Raw genomic sequence first — 6,622 nt, forward strand, 5'->3', positions numbered from 1 at the left:
TTTCAAGTTGCCAAACAGTTTTCTTTTTCCACTTTAACAAATTACCTCTTCGCTGCTTCGTGAAAGAATGAAAGATTCTGCCAATTACCCAATTGTTAGGATTGCACTGTCGTGCCTCTGGTAATCCTGTTAATGCACCGAGCGTGTGAAGATCACTTGTGCAAGTAAACCTGGAGGGCAAACCTGCAATTTCCTACCTCATATTTATTAAATAAAAATTACATGGCTCTTTCTGAACAATGACTTACTTTGACACGGCTGCCCAAGTCTTCTTCAAATTGAACACACTATTCGATTGCAATGCCGTGGTAATTGCATGCACTGACGAGAAATTCCGCAAAATCCTACATTCCTGTCAGAGAAAAAAGCCATGAGTTCTGTGGAAAAAGCAGTGACTCGCCATTACCCAACACCTCAGACTTTTTAAAAATGTTCTATCAGAAAAATGTTAGCTGAGAAAATAACAGCATTAACAAACAATCTTTTTGAGGGAAAGAATTCCATGATTCTTGGCAACTCAAACCTTGATATTCGTTTTGTATCCCTCTGAGACAACCTTTTCAGTTCACTTGCTGCCAGCCTGTGACTGGTTAGATATGATTACTGACACCAAAGCGGAGCTGAAAATGAGTAGGATTGAGACATGGACATCTGAGTGGTAGAAGTGGCGAAGGTAGGGGGTGGAGGCGGGGTAATCATCTTTGTTATATCCATCACATTTAGCTCATAAATGAATGATAGGTTGTATTATCTGACAGAATACGAGGGCAGGACCAGTCACGTGAGATACTCATTCGAGGGAAAACAAACAAATCAGGAAATTGGGTCTACTTTTATGAGTCACTACGTTATTGATACTGAGTTAACTAATCTTAACTAGATTAGCAGCTGAATGTCCTTCATCTGTTTCCAACATCCCCCCCCACCCCCACAACCTGTTGGAGGTAGGGAGAAAACTGGATCAAATCAAACCTCCCAAATGTGTACTTTGGGATGTGGTGGAGACGAGGAGGAAACCTGCGAGTGTTTGTTATCAGGTCTCAAAGCCACTTCTGCTTGGGGAGGAAGGCCAGGGAGGGGCAGGGTGATCACACCATTTGGGATTTATTTGGAGGTGCGTCAATTGGCATAATCATAAATGCCTTATCTGATTAAGACCAGCAGGTAGGTTCTCCAGCCCAGAGTCTTCGGCTTCAGGGGAATAAAGCTGCTGCAGTAAAATGGAAGTAATGGAGGGCACTTCAACATGGACGCCACTCCTTGCCAAGTATTGCAAAAACTCAAAATCAGAACTAGAAAAGTCAGCCAAGTGATCAAAGTAAGGTGGTGATTCCTCTTCAGAATAGCCTTTGATAGCACCAGTGTATATGTCAGCAACTCCTTCATCCATGTCTACTACTGGGAGTCAGCCTACATTCGGTTGAACTGCTCCATATTGTAAAACTGGAGACAGAGTTCAAATCCCCATCAAGGTCCCATTAATGCCTCAAGACTCTTAACGAGTCAACACTGATGCAGGCAGTGTTGCCAAGACCCAAACCAGACTTCTCCAAATTAGCTGGCAACAGAATTATTGTGAACTTTCATTCCAAACCTTACTAATGAATGAATATTTTGTTGTCACGTGTATACGGGAAAATACATTGAAAGCACAGTTTTGTTGCACAATCCAGTGCAATTTTGGATTATAAAATCAGTAAGAATCAATTACTTCCTTTACTTAATTAGTTAATTACTCGGTTCCTATCCTGATCCTTTCCAAATGTACGAGTGGGAATGCCACATGTTGGCGACAAGTACAAACCTGGTATCAGATCTGACAGCCCTTCCTCACTCTTTTCCCAATTGCTGACTAACAAGCTGAGACAAATTCCTTTGGCAAACACATAAGAAACAGACAACCAGGCAAGTTACTGAAGGGCCATCATGTAGGCACACAGAATGCAGAACATTGGGAATAAAATGTACATTGTTTCGTAAACTGATTACCGCTTGGAAGGGAGGCAAATAACACTATGTAATGCCCAATAACTAACTTCATTTTTGAAGGGCCAGTAAAAATCTGAAATCAGTTTGCCTTTTTTATCCACATAAATATTTTTGATTAGAAAAAAATACATTAATATTTCAATGCAACTGTAAACTGAGGCAAGAACTATTAGCAGCCAGCACTACAGAAATTATGAATGCTAGGATTTTCCATGAAGCATTCAACTCTTATTCAGAAAAGTATTCTGCTCGCCAATTCAAGAGGCTTTCAAACCTTGGACATATCAACACATAGTGATAATGGCTTGCTCTCTTTCACCATGGTTGTTTCATGCACTGTGGACTTTAACATGTCACAAAGGCTAAAAACTAATAAAGAATAGTGTACCTGGGCAACATCAATCCATTTCTCAATGATTTTAGCCGTCTGCCGTGGTTTCAGCTGTTGAGGTCTTAATATGGTGCTGGTGACACAGTTTGTCACATTATTGAACTGTGTAATGGTGGCCTGGACGGTTGATACCAGATGCTGTTTTTCTTCCTTCCCTCGTTGAGACCAGATGGACCCTAAACATTGGCTGGGCACAAGTTTCTGAAAAAGATCCTGATCAAAAATAAAAAGGAAACAAAGGTTAAAGGTGTCAGTCGTGCCATGTTTTTAGCAATGAACGACTAACAAGATTTGTCCGTCCATGGGTACATTCGTCCTGCTAGTTTGCAATTGTACATTAAAACTGCATGCTATATTGTCAACGACTGGCTACATAATACTCACATTGATGCACAAGGGCACATTGGCTATTCAGACAGATCAAAACCCTCAAATTTTCAGTCATCTGCTTCCTATTTGTAGGTTAGATTTAAAATCACTGGTTATCTCCACCCAACTCCGACTGTTGGCTCCACGCACACCACAAATGCATGGCTCTGCTGGCAATAGTCACTGCTACAGATGCTCAGCCCTGGTGGCCCACAGGCTAGACAGGCTGGGCATCAGTATAGCAGCCCTGCATCATGTCAACTTCTCGCACCAAGGCAGGTTGACAGAACACAATGGCAGCCCGGCCGTCTGTTGGTTCAACAGGCCTCAATGTCAACACTTCCCCACTTTTGGTTTCATGCTGAACACAAATATTGCCAAACGTCCAAGCTTGTCAACTGGCCATTCAGACTGCATAATGTCCTTCTGTCTACCTCTTCAAGATGAGCAACTCCCATCAACAATTATGCCCCAACAGTGAAAGTTAACACAACCGGCAAATAGTTCCTTCAGATCCCCGTAAATGGAGAAATTTGTCAGTCTCGTCACTTTCTAAGCCAGAGTTGGCTGTGACAGGTTAGAATAGAATGGAATGCTCAGAAACCATCGAGTGGGAAACTGTTGCATGTTTATGCAAGCATGGTGGGCTCTCACTTTTAACAGTCTGATCACGTCACAATGATGTCATCGATCATTTCTGGCAAGGAATAGCTTAGGCTAACCCTGCTGCCTCGACAGTAAACTACATAATAAAACTCCTGCTGTTTAATGCTTCAGCCCCCTGGACCTGTGCGGTAAAGGAAAAAAAAAGAACTGGCAATGAGGATCAAAAAAACCGCTGTGAGATTCATCAGGTCAAACCATTGATTTGAAAAAAGACTCACAGCCCTCACTGCAGATCTCTATGGTTCAACAAAAGAAAAGCAGCTATATTCCTCGACAGGCACCCAACGAGGTTGCTTCCCACCCAAAATGGCTGTTGTCATCATTATGTCACATGATTAGGCTCTAAGTGCCAGTCGGTATATACATACACATATGCAACAGAAACTGCAGTGAAAACAGACAGTTACCTTTGGAACTCTGTGCAGAAAAGCAGCTGCCCCTAAACAAACTGAGATAACAAAGTGTGGAGCTGGAGGAACACAGCAGGCCAAGCAGCATCTTAGGAGCAACTGTGCTCACCCAGCTCTGCACTTTATTATCTCGGGTTCTTCAGCATCTGCACTTCCCATTACCTCTTATCCCATAATCAAAACCTACTTTTGACAAAGTGGTCACTTCCAGATGAGATCGCTGCACCCCTGTTCTGAACACTAACATATGCTTGGGATTTTTGAGACCTAGAGGACTACTTACATTCTAGAGTCACACCCAATGCTGACATACAGACCACTGAACTTCCACTTCAAGCCTAAGCTTATGACCAGACTTTGACATAACTCAAATTTTGATTCAGCAACTACGAGTCTCATTTTTTAGAGGTAGACATCAAGCCACCTTGCAGACGAGACTGGAATACGCCGTGGCTGATTCCACTCCAGAAGATTCTGGGAAAACAACAAAATTGCCATACTGGATACTTCAAACAAAATCAGTGGACTCTTGAAGAAACAGTGACTGTTCTGATGAAACAATTAAACTTTTACCCTGAAATACTATTCACTTTGTAAAGGTTCAACACTAAGTTACAAAGGGTTTTCAGTGCTCTCTCGGGTCACTTATTTCACATGGCGTTCATTCAAAACAAATGACAAGTGCTGAAGTTTTAGTTGGCAGGTATTTCAAGCGAGACACTGAAGTTACACGTCAAACAACACATTTTAACATCTTGGAAGACTGCATTTTGAAGGGAATTCAGTTATAACGACTGGTGGAGCAGTAATAGCATTAAACAATACAGAGAGATTCAGATGCCTACTGCTGACTGAAATATCTTATTCAGAATGACTGGGCCCCAGATTCCTGTTTACTCACAGCATCCATAAAAGTTAGCTGCTCTGCAATGAAGCGTGATGGGTAGGACAGGAGCTTTTCGTCAACTTGTTCAATGGTTTGGTCGTGTTCTTCTCCAATATAGAATCTAACTCTTCTACGGTAGCCTTCTGTGCAAGTGAAGATAGACATTTATTTTGTGCCCAAAGTTCACATTGCTCTAAAATATCTCACAAACTTGTGAATAGAAGTCATGCATTGGTTTACAATAGTTTTCTAATATTCACACTTCTAAATCTAGATTTGGTGAAATTAATATGATATTGCACTGAAATCCTCTTGTTGGGAGCATCTCAATTGCAAAAGAAATTGTATTTAATGACAGATTCCCATCCCAATATCTAGCTTTAGGAAATCTTCCCAATCACAATCTATTGTTTCACAATAACTTGCAAACTTATGACATCAGATTATAAAATAAAATGTCATTGACGGCAACAGTTCAAAAGGAAATTGTCCAGAAAGTCGCATTACATGCTGCTGGGTCTTATCGGACCATATTAGAGTCTCAATTCTATGCAGAATTTGGTATTGTACATCATGTAGTACAGGGGTAATCACTCAGCAATAATTTTAATTAACTTCGTTTACCCAAAAATTTGCAAGTAATTTTGAAGCTTGTCAAAGGAAACCAAAATGAACTAAATCCTGAGACAGAGGGGCAAGCCGCACACAAACTTGGAGGGAGGCACCCTGAATTAAAACCACATTTTTGCAACATAATTATAAATCTTACTGAACATCTCTTTCTCCGCTGTTTCCTCCGCCAAAAACCGACTCAGGAGTTTCTGGGCCCGATGTTCAGCATCTGACCCTGGCACTGTCTGGTTCAAGCAGGAAAGTACCTTCCGGAGACAAGAGTAAGTTGGAACTTGACGAAAGTCTTCGCAGACTCCTCCAGCCAGATTTCGGGAATTTCAGGTATAGCACTGGAAATAAAGTCAAGAGTTTATATCTGTTCATCGGGGAAGCAAAACATGTGGAAAAAAGGCTTCTAATTCTACAAATGTAAATGCAATAGATTAAAGTTGGGATATGGGGTCATCGTGCTCGCACAGCAGATGAGCTGCCATCTTGAACTGCTGCAGTGCACATGACAATGGTGATCCTGCTATGCCATCAGAGGGGGGCTGTGTGGCACTTTGACCCAATGATGAAGAAATGACTGTCCAAGTTTGAATTACGCTGGCCATGGATGGAAACTGCAAGTTGGCCATGTTTCCAAGTTTTCTTCTATGTAGATTGCACAGGTAACCTTAAGGCTCACGTATAAAGTGATTTCACATGTGTCTGAGGTTACTTATTACACCAGCAGGACCTCTTGGTGTTTAGAGTTTGCTAGTAAAGAGAAAGTGAGCTTTAACAAAAAATTTTTCTTTATAAAAGTCAAATGGGACAAATCAGATGAACAAAGAAAAACACAAGGATAATGATGATTTGTTTGTCTTTGTTCTGGGAGTTGCATTGCCAGTACTTGGATACCTCGGTAACATGGATAAATTGGGTCCAGCTGAGGATGAATAATGAAATACTCCAACATAGTCAGCTTTCAATTCACTTACTTTAACTGCCTGGCAAATACTGAGAGGCCACGTCGCATTATTTCACAGGTAAATCAATGGTTACTTTTTTGCAACAAGAGGTCAGCGACACAGTGAACTCATCACACCACTGAAATCGAACCCTTTGCACAGAAAAACTCCCCATGGCACCTCACAGCAGATTAACCATACAAAAACTGACAAAGGAGGAGATATTCAAACAGGTGTCCAAACATTTCGTCATAGTGACTCTTCATGAGTTTCTTAAAGGCGAGAGATTGCGATGTCTAGAGGAAGAAATTATACATCTGCAGGAAGTAGCACTAACGGTGGTGGG

At 41.4% G+C, this 6,622-nt stretch overlaps 1 long non-coding RNA gene across 1 annotated transcript; it reads right to left on the reverse strand.

Moving 5' to 3' along the window:
* Positions 1-2,530: 2,530 nt before the first annotated feature.
* LOC132210233 (uncharacterized) lies at positions 2,531-5,589 on the reverse strand. The gene is made up of 3 exons (XR_009446463.1): positions 5,481-5,589; positions 4,727-4,854; positions 2,531-2,593 (listed from the first exon to the last, which is right to left on the reverse strand). It is a non-coding gene; the product is annotated as an uncharacterized LOC132210233 (long non-coding RNA).
* Between the last annotated feature and the right edge of the window lie 1,033 nt (positions 5,590-6,622).

The sequence above is a fragment of the Stegostoma tigrinum genome, chromosome 11 (genome assembly GCF_030684315.1).
Source record: "Stegostoma tigrinum isolate sSteTig4 chromosome 11, sSteTig4.hap1, whole genome shotgun sequence".
In the NCBI taxonomy this organism is placed as follows: domain Eukaryota; kingdom Metazoa; phylum Chordata; class Chondrichthyes; order Orectolobiformes; family Stegostomatidae; genus Stegostoma; species Stegostoma tigrinum.